General features: G+C 49.6%; 1 protein-coding gene across 16 annotated transcripts in view; it reads right to left on the reverse strand.

The window, feature by feature from the left end:
* Window positions 1-13,766, reverse strand: part of NCOR2 (nuclear receptor corepressor 2) — a 256,199-nt gene extending 242,433 nt beyond the window's left edge. For all 16 annotated transcript variants that reach the window (XM_042805509.1, XM_042805506.1, XM_042805498.1 and 13 more), the window contains exon 1: window positions 13,426-13,766. The gene's annotated coding sequence lies outside the window, so the exon portion shown is untranslated. The remainder of the gene's footprint in view (window positions 1-13,425) is intronic.
* Between the last annotated feature and the right edge of the window lie 1,784 nt (window positions 13,767-15,550).

Here is a 15,550-nt window from a genome sequence, read left to right on the forward strand (position 1 = left end):
TCAGAAAGCAATTGAGAGTGAATCTATGATAGCTGTTCAAACCACATTTTTGCCAACAAAATTCAATTCCACTGACACATCAGCAAACACATGAAGGACAAGTTCATGAAATAAGGCCCACAGAAAGCCAGGACCTTACCTCTCTCCACATGCCTGTCAGCCCTCACTATCAATTTTATCCCATTTTCCAAGCCACAAGTTGCGAGGATCATGAGCATTTGATACAAGCAGATTGATTTTTTTTTTCCCAACAAAAAGAAACAATTGTCATTTCTCCTGTGTCAATCGAGCTGCAGAATTCAGTTCTGCAGCATCTCCTGAATGCTCAGTGTCACCCAGAAATATTACAGCAAATATGGGTAGAAAACCAGCTTATAACCGTGATACCTCAGAGCTGCTCACAAACTTTCAGTCACCCATGCAGCACCCAGGTCTGTGGGCACTAGTCTCCACCAGTATGACAGTACCAGTTTTAGCCACACAATTTTTATCCCCGTCTCTCAATCATGCCTGAAATCAGCCATGTCTGCAGCAGTCACTGGCATCCAGCTGCACCAGCATTTACAGGGATTTACCCTCAGCAAGCCCCACATCATCATCTATGGTTTATATTGGGATTATACGGAAGGACCACAGTCTTGGGATGTTCCCTACCCTATTCCCAGGCAAACGAACTGACGTGAACTTACACACTTACATAGAGCTCAGCTCATGTATTTATATAGATGCCAAATCCCAGGGATATCGATGACAATCTCTTCCCCAGTAAAACCTGATTACAGCACTGGACACTCTAAAGCCCCCCTGCTATCTCTCCCATGTCACCCAGGACATCACTGGGAGCAGACAGTGAACCCCTCCAGGTGCCCAGCACAGTGGGGGTTGCAATGCCAATGATTAAGCAGATCTTCAAAGGAAGAAAAACAAGAGTCCTAGTCAATGACTGACCAGCGTAATGGCTCAGGCTGCTCTCATGTGCTCCTCTCACAGCACATTTGTTTGCTGGGCTGCCCAAGAGGTTTCTAAGGGTCAAACACGAGGTCATCAACTGCATGGTGATTTCAGCTTTGCTGAAAAATATAAAAAGCTGGAATCGCAAGCAAGGAAGGTCCCAGTACTTACAATTAAAGCTAAAAAGACATGAAAATGCAAATATTTAAGTTCAAACATACCAGAGGCAGCATTAAAAAAAAAAAAAAAAAAAAAGATCTCATGATTTTTGAAGATCAGAGGTTAGCAATATTTAGTAATCCACCTAAAATTCTGACCGGCCCCAAGGACCAAGAGCGGCTGCAAAAGCAAATCCTTGCTTTCAGGCTATTTTGAGAAGCACTCATAAGGTTTATCCCAGAAACTGCTTTCTGCCTACTCAGATTTCTCAACTGAACCAATCACATGGTATTTAGATGGACTGCTGGAGACACTTGAGAACAGTGCTGCCTGCCACTATCTGCCTGACACAGGATGGTTTTTAATTGAGGCTGAACTCTTAAGTCCCTGCTGCAGTCTGCAGCTCCAATCACTGAAATAATAATTAAACCCAGGAGAAACAGTGCAAAGTAGCAATGCCTTTAACTAGTACATTAAGATGAGGAAACCCAAAGACATGCACAGACATCTCCAGGATGTGCTGTTTTCTTTCAGGCCTGAGGATCTGACCAGATTTTAAACAGCAAAAGTCAGGGTGGCAGAGATCCTGCAGTACAGTCAGAAACAGAAGAGATGCAGAGAAGTATTCACTTTCACCTCACCTGGTCCAAGGAGGAAATCAGAGCGAGTTTTTCCCACCCGAGTTTGGGACCTTTCTCCCATGGGAATCTGAGAAATCATAAAACAAGGGGGGAATGCAGAGCAAGAGAAGCACCCAAGACAGTCTGGTTCAGAGCCATCCATCCCAGCTCAGAGAGAGCAAGAATCTGCTAGAGAAACCACCCTGAAAAAGTCAGCGCTGGCTGCGGAGGCTGCTGGTGGATCAGACAACACAAGTTCTGCTCTGAAATCCGAGGGGAGAGACTCAGCCTGGAAACGACTCTCCATTAGGTTAATTAGTCAAGTTTGATGTATCGAAGTCAGTTACCATGGTCACAGGAACTGAAGAGTAATGCTTTACATAGATTTCCCTATGTGGGACTGGGAATGGGGGAGCTGCGTCCAGCTCCTCCAGTCCCCCCAGCAGGACAGGGAGGACTGACCCCACCACCCCGGGACACCCCCGGCTCTGCACAACCCACCCCCCCGCCCCAAGTCCAGGCTGGGCTGCTTACAAACACTTATCAAGAGAGCTCCGTGTCCGTAGATCATAAGGCTGCTAAAAATAGCACCAGAGAGCAACCAGGTTAATGACACATCAAGAAGATGCATTCACACACGGAAATAAACAGAATGCATGTGAGATTTGCCTTCCACCTGGTTTTTGTTTGCTTTTGAGCGGGAGAAGAAACAAAAAGATGCTCTGTTTTCTCTTCAAAATTCAAAACCCATCTGTCAAGGAAGTGACAGAAAGCTGTCCATCTCTCCAAACACCATGTCAAATACAGCTGAACCTTGTTTATCCCTAGTGCCTGGGAAGAGACCACTGTGTGGTACAGCATTTCCCCAAACAAGCAAATATTTTAGGTGTCATTGGCTACATTATGATCTACGTCACATCACTTACAACTCTACACTGCAGCACACATTCATCCATGCACTAGAGCACATGAGTAAAAACTACTGCCACTTCTAGAACAGCAGCAGATTTAGAAAAGAAGTGGGAGAGAAATAGCAATTTGCAATTCAGCAAAGCTCCTATAGAAGAGTGGTTTTAAACTCTCTTGGGAAAAGGACCCTCCTCTCTCTCTGTTCATCAGGTGTCTATCTAACTGAGCCATGACTGATGCTTGCAGAAGCTGCCACAGAGCACAGAGGATGGCATCTGACCAACTTTCCTCTTCATCAGCTCTCCCCTGGGGGTGCAGGGCTAAAGGCACAAAAACACGAACCACTTGAGTCTGCCAGGGAGCTCAAGCAAGGTTCAAGAACAAAGGTACTGTAGCTAACACAAAGCAGTAACGGGTACATGGAGGGTGATGTGAAAAGCCCAAACCCTGCCACAGAGGAGCACTCCCAGACACGTTTCTGAACCAGGCAGTGGATCTCCAGCCCACGGAAAAGGAACAAATACCATGGACCTTCCCAGATCACGGCAGGAAAGGACCTAACTTCTACCAATACTGCCTGAGCACAACTCCAGGCTGAAATCACTGCTGCTGCCAGAATGCAAATAAAACCCTACATGAGGGTCTGTATCACCTGTAGCCAAACTGGTTTGTCCCCTACTAAAGGGAGACACATCAGAGATAAGCACAGGTCTGTGCAGAGTAGGATTGAGAGAAAAATCTATTTAGAGGAGAATTTTACAGCCACTATTCCCTAATTTCAGGCTGTCTGTCCCTTGGCACCCTGTCCCTCTCTGCAGTACCCATACTACCCCCAAATAAGTGCCCACTCAACCAAAAGCACGATCACTTGGTGAAGACATTCATTCAACTACTGAGGTCAAAAATAACAGAAGGGAGAAACACTGGGATAGGAACATGGTGAGGGGCAGTGAGGTAGCAAACTCCTTTAGCCAGCACTACAACCAAAGCCCTCATATCCCAAAAATACAGCTTAAAAGAAGTCAGCTAGATGCTCTGAAAAAAAGCAGAATAAATCACCCTTGTTTGACAGACTGAAACCCATTAAGAGATAAAATTCAGCTCCACCTTTCTTAGCAGGTTAATGTTAAGCTGCTCCTTTTTTTTTTTTTTTCCTCCCCTTCTTCTGCAGGTGCCTTAATTGGTTGCTTAATACAGATTTCACTGTTATGCTTATCACAACACTCGGAGCTGGCCGTTTGACGGGAGCACAGAACACAGAGAAGACCCATTTGTCTCCATAACTAATTGTTCTGCCTCCTCAACATACACACTAAATTGACTTGGCAAGACTGCAAGGTGAAGCTGCTGTATTTATTTAGACGTTTCTTCTGCCACTTGAGTGGCTCCGTACAGCAGACTGTGAGGGGCCAAGAAAGCACAGGCACCTTTATTGAGTTTATGCAAAACTGGAATGAGTGAAGAAAGGATCAGGCCCCAGGTTAGCAGCATTCCTAGCCATGTCCTTTACAGTAGGTATTTTAGCCCCAGTTACCTAAGAATTAATTGGCAAAACACTGAAGAAGTTCATAAAGGCAAGTGTGAACACTCACTTATTTCTGGCTACAGCCTTCTTTACCCTAGGGATCAGCCTCCATAAAACAAAAATAAGTACGTGTAGACTGCCTGATCAAAACGCAGGGGAGTGTCTGAGTTAGCCAAACACGTCTAATGCCTCAAGCAGCAACCGGGTAACTCAAGGCTGAAGAGTCATGCACTGACACGTTCTTCCTGGAACTGCCCCACGCCTGCAGCCACGGGTCTGACTCTGCACCCGTCTTCCAGCTCAGCCAAAGGTTCAAGGTGTTTCCGCATAAAACGAGGAACTAGAGCAAGACAAACACAATAATACATTGTGTGGGGAATAAAGCCTCCTGCTGAGAAGAAATTCACACACATTCAAAAAGGAAAAAAAAAAAATAAGAAGCCACAGATGGAGCTTAAAGTTCTGGTCCCATTGAAATAGACACTAAAACTCACACTATCCTTGGGAGGGGAAGCAGGAGCAACCAGGGAGCTTGCCTGTGGTGCACGGCTCCACTGCTGGGCAAACCAAACTTCCCATTTCTCAGCTGTCACCTGCTGTGAGCAGAGGTTAAGGACATTCACTGAAGTGCTCTAGGTATCATGAGCACCAAAGTCAGTGGAGAAGATGCAAACCTTAGCTTTCCACAGCAAGAGAGTTAGAACAAAAGCACAACCCTTAAGGTATGCACAGGCATCTCTCTCTACTTTTGCTTCATAATGCTGGAGAAAACTCAAAATCCTGCAGTGTTTCTCAGTCCATCACCACACAGCCCTCAAGAACGCTGCTGGCAACTGACTGGGTTCTGGACCAAAATCGCAGCAGCTCTTTACATGCATCTCTAATCATGGCATCTTAAGACACACAGACATGAAAAATCAAAAAACAACAAAATTTTTTTAGCAGCTACCCTGTCAAGAGAGCAAAGCAAAGCCAAGACTAAAACCTACAAATGAAGAAAAAAAAAAATAGGAAGAAGAAAAAAGGGCTGGCTGACACCTCCTATACGTGCTGTCAGCAGGATCATTTGCTCCAAAAATAAAGATGCTCAACGCATCTAAGTGATGACATGACAACTGCTTCACGGTCCCAACACTGGAGTTGCATAAAAACCTCTGAACATCCATTGCCTCACAGCTCAGGAAAAAACAGGCACTTGTACTCACTCAGAGCAAGCAACAGACACTGTGTGCCGCTCCCCAGTAGGATTTTCAGCTCTTCACATCCACTCGGGCTGCAGAGAAGCCTTTGACCCCTCTACCCTTTGCCAGCATGCTCAGCATCTCCAGCCACAAGCCCGCAGCCAAGCTAGCTGCCCAGGTGCCTGTGCCTCATCATGCAAAAACACCTCAACAGCAGCTCAGGATCCCAAACAACTCTGCAGAGCAAGCACAGAAAGGCAGCGCTACCCACCCCATGCCCCTGCACGCAGCCAGCAGCATCCCACCTCCTGCATAGCCTGGATACGCCCAGGCTGCCTCAGCAGCACCTCGCAAGTAAGTGACTTTTTTATTTAATTTTTTATTTATTTAAGACTAGAAAGCCCTAAATAAGAATACTGAAGGCTTTTTCCACTGTCTGTTCAGAGATTTTTTTCCCAAAACACTGAACACACAGATTCCTATAACGCAGACTTTGCTGCACTTTATTTCTTTGACAGTTTTTAATCACCTCTGGTCTAGCATTTGGAAATTATTATTCACACACACATACAACAGGAACAAGGCTGCAGGGAAACATGAATTTCACTGGCCTGCCTGGTTTTGTCTGTGGACACCACCTCACATATTACCAAATCAAAACAAGCCGGCCAACTTCAGCGTGAGGGGGGAAATGAAAGGGCAGACTGGTGACCTAGAAATGAAGCTGAGACTCTGGCATGAGCTTGAAACTCTGCAGCAAAGGAGGAAAGAAAAAAAAAAAGTTGTAACTGCTTTCAAGATGGAGCTTGAAAAGTTTATTAATGGAATTGTATGACATGGTGCCTGCAGAAAAACAAGGGCTTGATCAAGAAAGTCTTTCCAACAGGAAAGAGTCATCCCCCTTGCCAAACAGAAGGAAGTTTTGTGCCAGAAGAGGGGACACTTATCTAAAGTCCTGATGCAGGAAAAACATCCCCAGGCAAATGACTGGAGAAACTTCCCCAGCACACAGTTTGGATGCCAAACACCACCGCTCTGTTACACACCCAAGATCTACATACCACATGATATCATGAATCGCATGACGGTAACGGCAAGGGCTTGACGAGTCAGTTGACAAAGCTTTAGGGCTTCAAGAGGTGGATCGGGAATGCTGCAGTCACACGTCTCAGTGCTGATCCAACACAAACTCACCCTGCCAGGTGTAATTGGTTCAAGGAGGGTGTTAACAAGTTACCTTTGTTGCAGCAAGTTTCAGGCTTGATCAGGTAACATCCACACCACCAGCATAAAACTGACACAGGATCTGCATCACCCTCCAGCAAGGTTGTCCGGAGAGGTCAGCACATGCCACCGTCCAGCCTGGACTGTGCATGTACCACTGGGTAAATCCAGTGTAAATCACTGAGGACTCACAGACTTTGCAAAACCAGCTCCTTGCACCATCAGGCCAAAGAAATCACGAGGCCTCAGCAGTAAACACTTATGCAGAGTTGCAAAGTGTTTCTGCTGTATGAGCCAGGTGCAGCCACCGATAAACTATGTGCTAACCAGTGTTTCTGCAGCACTGGGGGTTGCGTGTTCGAGTAGCTTTCAGAGGCCAATGACTGAGCTATTTACGAAGTGATCAAGTACCACACAGCTGAGACCTGGTCCTATAAAAATGTAGCTGTTGGAGTAATTTTATAAGGTTTTAAAATATTTTCAGAAGAAAGCCAACTTTCCATTGTTTGCCACAGCTTGTTAGAAGCCCACACATCCCGCAGCGTGGAGGAAAAGGCAGCCTCTACCCTCTCCAGCCAGCACTGCACAGCTGGAGGTACCGGCAGATTTTCAGAAAGCTTGACTTCTCCTGCCATCCTACTCACCCATCCAACTCTCCCACCGCATCCCACTGAAATCCAAGGCCAGGTTTCAGTCCTTCACTGTAGTGTGCTACAATAATCAGGCCCCAGCTCTTTACACAACCACCTAAACTTCCAGCCCTTGCAATTACACACTCCCTGAGGAGTACAAAACCTGCCCACCTGGAAGACAGCAAGTGCTCAAGGACTGATCACAGACAATTGTATGATCCACACCAGGAACGTTCCCAAATCCTGTCATCCTCCACCCACAGGCTGACACATTTCTTTCCTTCTGCCGTGTTCAATGTAGAGACACAGAAGAGCACAATACAAACCACTCTCTTGCCCTAACATGCACAGGACAAATCTTAACTGCGTTGCTTAGGAAGCTGGTGAGAAGCATTCAGGTACTAGCACAAAGGACCAGGCCGGAGCCTGCAGAAAATAGGGTTTAGAAGACGCAGAGGTCCCAAAAACTACACGATAGATGGCCCCACCACTGGAATATTTCTTCAGTTTACAGCCCATTCTCTGCACAGGCAGGGAGCACACCCAGACAGCAAGGGTTAACTTCCCACATACTTGGGCCAAAACTGCATTTCTGGGCACCGCCACTCTGTCCAGTATTACGCCAAAGAAACAATGCTAAAGATTACACCGAGTGGTATTATGTAAATAATTCTCTTCCACAATGAAAGGATAAACCTAGACTGCTTGGTTAGTTATTAACCCGGGAGCCAGCACCACAGAGAGGAAATCCTGCCGGCTCTCCCTCCCTTGACACATGCAGCACCAGGAGAGCAGCAGCCAGGGCTGCAGCTACCAGACACAATACCCGCACCATCCCCTGTCTCCCCGGGTGCTGGCACTCTCCCTCAGACCACTTCCCACAGGAGGAAACCATTAGGGCCCCGCCACATTGTCTCCTCCCAGGGCAGCCCTGCTCCTCCTGGCCTCACCACCACTGCTGAGGCTGGACTTGGCCCCCTTCCTCCTCCTCATTCTCCTCCTCCCACTACCAGTGTGGGACAAGGAGGGCTCCCTGCCCTTTGATGGGAACACGCTCCTCACCACATCCCTCCTCTTGAAGACCTTCCCTTCCCCTTGTAGGCAGAACCCACTGGAGCCTGCCTCTGACCGTATATCTCCTCCTGACCAGAATAACTTACTTGACCTTTCTGCCTCCACCTCCCCCTGCAACCTTGCTCCCGCCTTGGCCTCACATCTGAATGCTTTATGTTTGTCATACGATTTTAAATCCATCAGCAATTCATCCATCTGCCACCTCCTGGGTTTTTAACGCCGTGAAACCGTTCTGGGATACAGCCTTGCATAAAGCTCTCTGTGGAAAATGAAGCTGTATCTCATTCAGAAACCAAACCGGCTTTGAGATCATTTCTTTCCAAGGTGCTGGGCTGTTTCAGAGACTGGCTTCTTCCCTACAGCTAGCAGAAAAGCCATGATGCTATCTGGTCTAAAATAAACATTATGGGAGCGGCGATAAGGGGAAATATTTCAGCTGACTAAGAGTAATGTGGGTTCAAATCCAAGCGTAAGCTGATATTGCTTGTAATTTGTTCCTGAGCCAAAAACACAAACTGGGAGTGAAAGAATGGAAGGCATTAAACAACAAGCAGTGTACTCAGCGACTCTGGAAAACTTCAGCATTTTCATTTATGTTATTATTTTTTTAAATAACCTTCAGCTTCACGGATCATAAAGTTAATTTGGAGTTAACTTCCCTTCTCTGTAACTAGACAAAGCTACTATCCTTTACATTCGTTAATGTTTGTTCAGTGCTCCGCAGCTATAAAGTGCTTGAGAGCACTAACCATTATCAGCATCCTCCGTGCCACCCAGCAGGGACATAACCACGACGGCTGCTTTGCTCTCCCTCTTCACCCCACCATGCCCCAGCTCTCCTGCAGCCCCAGCACTGTGATAGATGGCCACAGCCATATAACTCAGCCTTTACCTCTTTTCCCCCAGCACCAGTCACCTCTCTGCTGCCAGCAGGGCTCCTTCTCTGGACACCTCCAAACCAAATTCGCGCCAGCGGCCAAGCACGCACCGTTAGCAGCAGGGTCCACAGCAATCAGCGACTCTTCTTGCCTGTCCAACCACAACCACGGGCCATCTCGCTGAGCTTCCCACCATGAAGAACTCAGGGGCAGCAGCACCGTGTGAGCACCGGCCTGCTCACCAGAAACATGCCCTCCTCGGGCACTCTCCTCGCCTTTAACAAGGGACAGCCCACACCCCAGTTGAGAGAGCCTCCAGTTGCCAAAGGCAGGTTGGCGGGAAGGGAGAACTGGTGGCCTTGAGAAGGGAAGTGATAAGTGGGGTGGGCAGCAGGACTAGGGGTGCAACCCTGATTTCTCAATTCCCAGTACAGTCCCGCTGCTGCCTCGTGCGCAGGTCAGGGTTCACTTCCCAAAAGTGCCAAATCACTCATTTCCTTCTGCTCTTCTGTCCTCCTCCCCTTCCTACCAGATCCCTCCCTCAGTCAGACCAGGCTTTTGCAGGCATTTTCGTGCCCTTTGTTCTGGAGCTCCAGCTCCCCTCTTCAGTCCTTTTTTAGGCAGTATCTCTGCTCTAGCCATGCTCATTAAGCGATACACATTTCCGTTTTCTGCTGGGATGCCAAGATCTATCCCTTCAACATTACAGGGCAAATCAGAGACCCTGACACCTGTGTGCCAGCACAAGTCCAGCCATAAACAGCAATTCTCCACCACTTTCCTATGTCAATACACAGAAAGGACCCTTCAAAGCATGTAAGAGCCTATGCCACAGCATCCTAGATGAGTATCCATGACCTCACGATGCCCAAATCCTTAAGTGGCTGCAAAAGCCTCTGTCACTAATCAGAGGTGACTGCGTGCTACTATACCTCATTTCTAGCTCCATTAGAGCTAACCCTGCCCTCCGCTGAATCTCTCAGCAAAGATCAAAGCAAGCCACAGTCCACACAAATGCAGCTGCACAAAGGTAACAGTCTTTTTAAGGACACATTACACTGGATTTCCATCCTCAAGCACCCCTGCATCTAGTCCCCAGTCTGTATTTGGGGGATCACTGCTCGCAGGCACAAAACCCAGGAAGGAACCAGCACTTAGCTACTGGGAGTATCAAGCCCTTGCAGTGAACGGGCAAATTGCTCCTGGGGAAAGAGATTCCTCTTCACCAGCACTCGCTCTGACACACTGAACTTCACGTAACCCCCCCAGCCTCAGTTTTCAGACATGTCTAGAGATCGGGTCAGAATGAGACATCAGGTCAGGGATGGGTAGTATTGCACCCCAAACACAGGCCGTCTCAAACCCACGCCCCTTTGCGACTGCTGAAATCAGCCACCCAAAACCCACTTCCAAAAGTTTAACCGATTTAATCCTCCTTTCCTACCTGCTCATCCAGAAATTGGAGAGATCGTAACTTTCCTCTTCCCCAAAGAGCCACGAAGATGACAATATCTCAAACATGCAAATTATAGTTGACTTCAAGCAGGTTTCTCCCATGATGATCTGACCACAAACAGGACTGTATTACAGCAGAGGCCATAAACAACCAGAACCAGCAGCAGGAAGAACACCAGGAGCCATTAAGGGGACAAATAATTTACAGCCATGTCACAAAAGATGAAGCTATCTCCTATGACCCAATTCCAGCCAGCGCAGCCTGGAGCTGCCGTGATGAGACAGGTAGCTCTCTTAACACACATAGCTATCGGCACAGCTGTATGCACGCCTTCATTGCCAATCATAACAAAACTGCCTTTACCAGACTGGATCTCCTAATTACAAGACATGAACACAGCCTGAACCAAACCCTCTTTGGATTTATCGCAGAATGGCTCCAGGGACTGGTACAACCTCCACTCAAGGCAACTTGGTTCAAATCCAACCACAGCCATTAGCAAGTGAAAGGTATTGCCAAGCAGCAGCTGTTCAGTGGCTTGCGTGAAACAAGTTTATGGTTTCAGTCCAGATCCCGTCGTGAAAAAATGCCAGTCACCTCCCTGGCGCTCAAAGGTGTGAAGCCAGAAGCATCCACCCACTTCTCCAGCGCTGGAGATGCCGGCGTGGGAGGCGTTCCCATACGGGCCCGGTAACAGCTCCGCAGAGCTGGCCCTGACCTCCGCAGGGTTTTCAGAACCAGGTATGTTCTGCAACTTGGCAGAAACACACAGCTAAATAACAGAAACCACCACCCACATGAAGCCAGAAGAACAAAGTACCAGTGTTTTCCCGCCCCAGACATGTGCGTGCCCCATCTCCTCTCTCACACCAAAAATAGCTTCTACTTTTTCCCTTTTGGCAACAACAAACTGAGGTTTGAGTGCATTTGTTTTCAATAAACTAAACACATTTTGCAAGAATCTCTCTCATCCTGAAACTTACTCAACTGATGTTATAAAATATTGTCACACACACAACTTCCCTCCCATGGTATCTTGGGACTCTGCCTCAAAACACTTTGCGAGCCTTGCTTACCATATTCCCCACCCAGGGCATGGCTTCTGCTCAGAGCTGGCAGACCCAGGCACATGGGAGCTTGAGCGAGGTCCCAAAGTCATCCACCAAGTCAGCAGTGAAACTCAGAGAATTCAGTATGACTTCACTAAAGCCATCCAGGAACGCAGGGCTTCACTAAAGCCCTCCAGTTTTGTCACCACTTTCAGAAGAGACGCAAATACTCACCCAGTTGTCACAACTCAGATTCCTTCCTTTTATGAATTAGTAGTAGCATCAAACCTTTATCTGTAAAGCACATGGCAAACTAAAACTTAACCTTGCTGATAAAAACCTCTACGCTAAATGGAAAAACTCTCAACCCCATGTGGCCAAGGAATACCAGCGGAACAGCATCACATCCACCAAAGCCAGATTAAAAACACTAGATTCAGCAAAACCCTGACATTTCCAGGCATTCAGAGCGCCAACCTTTGCTTCGTGCGAATAGTGAGGGAGAGGTCGCAGAAAGAGTTCAAACCATAAACGCGTTAGGAAATACCCACCACACAGATCACCTCCAGCAGCACTGTCCTCTCAGGCAAATTCTTTAGCTGACCCAAAACACAAAGTTCAGGGAGCAGACCCAGCCTCCAGCGCAGGCAGAAGCGCTTGCAGGCATGCCGGGCTGCACAGGCAGGGACATCCACAGGGTTCAAAGCGGTGAAGGAGAGATGGGTTTATAGGGTCAACAGCCCCTCGCCCCGAGCAGCGGGAGCCCCAGGAGGGCCGGAGCCCTGGAGGTTTTGCTGCTTCAGTGGCTTTGGCAGCAGCCCACATGGCAGGCAGCTGCCTGCACCCACTGCAGCCTGCTCTTTGTGCATTGTCAGGGCAAGGGAGCAGGAGGAAGGGCCGAAGGAGAAGAGAGAACAGGAAATTATAAGAATCGACAGAAAAAAAAAAAAAAGAGGCAATCACTCCAGAGACTGCAGCTGGGGTTTAGAGAAACGTACACTTGTTGCCTGCAGACACCGGCCCTGTTTACCCACCATAAATATTGACACACCAGCCGCTAAACGCCACATCGACAGATAAGTGAGCCCTGTCCCTCTAGCCGCCGCGGGCCGGGGCCAGGTCCCCGACACCCCAATGACACACGGCGGGGGCACCGGGGCGAGCCCGGCACCGAGCAACGCCTCGGATGCGGATGAATGTCCCCGGGCTGCCGTGTCAGCCTGGAACCACCGGCTTCAAATAGGTATGGGGGGCAGGAGCCGGAAAATACAGCAGAGTTGAGAAAAGGGGGCCGGGGGGGGACGACAACAAACAGAACAAAAAACAAAAAACAAAAAAAAAAAAGAGGGGGCTTGTAAAGAAAAGGCCCTTGGGGTGCCCCCCACCCCGCAGACAGAGTGTCCCCGCTAGTTTGCAAAGTGCGGGGCACCCCCCCGAGCACCCCCAAACCCCGCAGCTCCCTGGGCAGCGCTTTCCCTGGAGGGCAAAAAAAAGAAAACAAACAACCAAACAAACAAAAAAGCCACAAAAAAAAACCCAACCAACCAAAAAAAAAAAAAAAGTTTCTCCCCCCAGCGAGCAGCTCCCGCGGCACATTTTCATTTTTACGTAACGGCGGCCGCCTGCAGCCCTACCTGGCGCGGAGCGGCCCCCCCGCCCGGCCTACAGCGGGGGGGTCCCCGCGGCCCCGGGCCCGCTCCGGGCACCGCCACACCCGGGGCAGCCCCCCCCCCCCCCCGCCGCCATGCCCTCCACACGCCGCCTTACCTAATCCCGCCGGCAGCCGCCGCCCCCCATCGCCGCCGCTCCCTTCCTCGCCTCAGCGGCCGGCGGGGCAGCGCTCGGCGCGGGGACCCGGCCCCGCCATCTGCGCCGCGTATTATAAATCCAGAGCCATGGAGGGGGGGGAAAGGGGGAGGGGGCTGTCTCCCCCCGCCAAAGCTTCGCCGCTCCGTCGGTCGGTTCAACCGGCGGGGCCGGGCCGCCCCTCCGCCGCAGCGCCGGCCCAGCAGCGCCCTGCCCTGCCCTGCCCTGCCCTGCCTCGGCGCGGCGCGGCAGGAGGCGGCGGGTCCCTCAGGCCGCCCCACAGCCGCCCCGGCGGGCCGGGCGGGGCGGGGCGGGGCGGGGCCGCGCCGCCCGCGCGCCTTAAAGGGGCCGCACCCGCCCGAAGACGCTGGATGTCATTAATTTCATATATATATATGTACACACACACATATATTTTGGGGGGTGAAAATTAAGGACTCTCGCCCACGCCACGAACTGGCCCAGCAAAACCCACCTTTCCCGGTGCCATTTCAGGCCTTCAGAGAAAGGGTCTCGAGCGCCGCTTGGCTTCTTCAACGCAACCATGGGGAAAAGTTTCAGCCCCCCGGGAAGTTGGTGCCCGGGGATGTCCCGGAGGGCAGAAACCCCAGGTTTCCCCCAAAGGAAGGCCGGGGGCTCCAGGAGAATTCCACAGTGCGCGTTCCCGGCCCCGCGTTAGGGTCTGCACCGTGATCCCAGCCGCAGCAAAAACCTTCTGCGGGGGGTGATTTTTGCAGGAAAATCTGAGCAGTTTAACAAGCAACTGCCCGCTGAGACAGCCCAGGTCAATCCCACACCATTCCCATCTTCCAGTTTCACACCCCAGCTTCTGAGTTTTACTACTGTCCCACTTTTTCATCCCTTTTCATCCTCCCAGGGGAAACAGGGGAAGCCATCACCGTTTCTGCTCCACTGCTGGGTGCTCCCCGCCGCGGCAAATCCACCTCCTGTCCCTGCAGCAGGTGATGCACCACCCCAAAATCTGGAAAAGCATCCTGCAACCCTCCGCTTCTCCCTTCCCGCTCCAGCAGACAGCAGGCAATGCGGGAAAATGAGGGCATGCACAGATTTCCCTGCCACTCTACCTCCCCACAGATGATTTCTCTTTTCCTGCATCTCCACGAATTGCATTTTCCCAGGCAGTGGGATAATGGGGTGGGCAGCTCACGGCATTCCTTGCCCCAATACAGCTGTGTCACCACGGGGCACAGGGACTGTCCCAGACCCAGACTCAGTCTCCTTAAGTCACCCGACTGGATAGGTAACGTAACCAGAGGCGCACACCTCGATGCGAGCGTAAACGCGAACATAAACATTGGGAACACGAGTCAAATTGCCTCAAAGGAGCCCAACATGCCAGGAAAAGCAGGAAAAGCTGCAGTTCCGTGCCCACAGTGTCTAGCAACTTTGGGCAGAACCTTCCATGCAGTTCAAATCCTTATTTGTAAGCGTTTGTCTCGCAGGCTGAGCGTCTCGTGAAGCAAAGCAGCAGATCAAATCTTCTTCTCAAAGATGCGATTACCTTGGAAGATAAAGGACCGAATTTATCTGTGTTGTGTTGTAGGGTGTCTCTGCTCCAGCCATTTAGCATTTCTTGAGCTGCTGGGTTTTTTTTATATATCTGTGACGTTTCACTTAATGAATGGAAGGCAAGTCCTGTACTAGGGCAAAAAGACTCCAGACATTAATTTTACAGGAGCCAGGAGCCAGGGTTTTAGATTCCAGTGACCTTAGAACAACGCTATAATCAAATGTATTTAAAAAAACCCTTAGGGTTGAACATGCTTTCCAGCAACCCTGAATACCCTGCCAGAGCACAGATGGATTTTTTGCCCATGTTCCTACAGTCCAGAAGGCCACAGTCCCAAAGGGAATTGCTGGTCTGGTGTCACAGTGTGAGTATGTGCTTTTCACGGTGGCATTGCTCTTGTAACAGTGGGGATGATTTCCTTTTGTATTTCTATATTTTCTGGCAGTCTGGCCCTCTGTAACTAGCAGCTGCCAGATGCCAAGGGTGATTATAAAACCATTATACAAAACCACTGCACCCAGTAATCCCAGAATACCCCCCAAAATACCCCAAATT

Source organism: Tyto alba, unplaced genomic scaffold, assembly GCF_018691265.1.
Source record: "Tyto alba isolate M040663 unplaced genomic scaffold, T.alba_DEE_v4.0 Super-Scaffold_44, whole genome shotgun sequence".
Taxonomy (NCBI): Eukaryota; Metazoa; Chordata; class Aves; order Strigiformes; family Tytonidae; genus Tyto; species Tyto alba.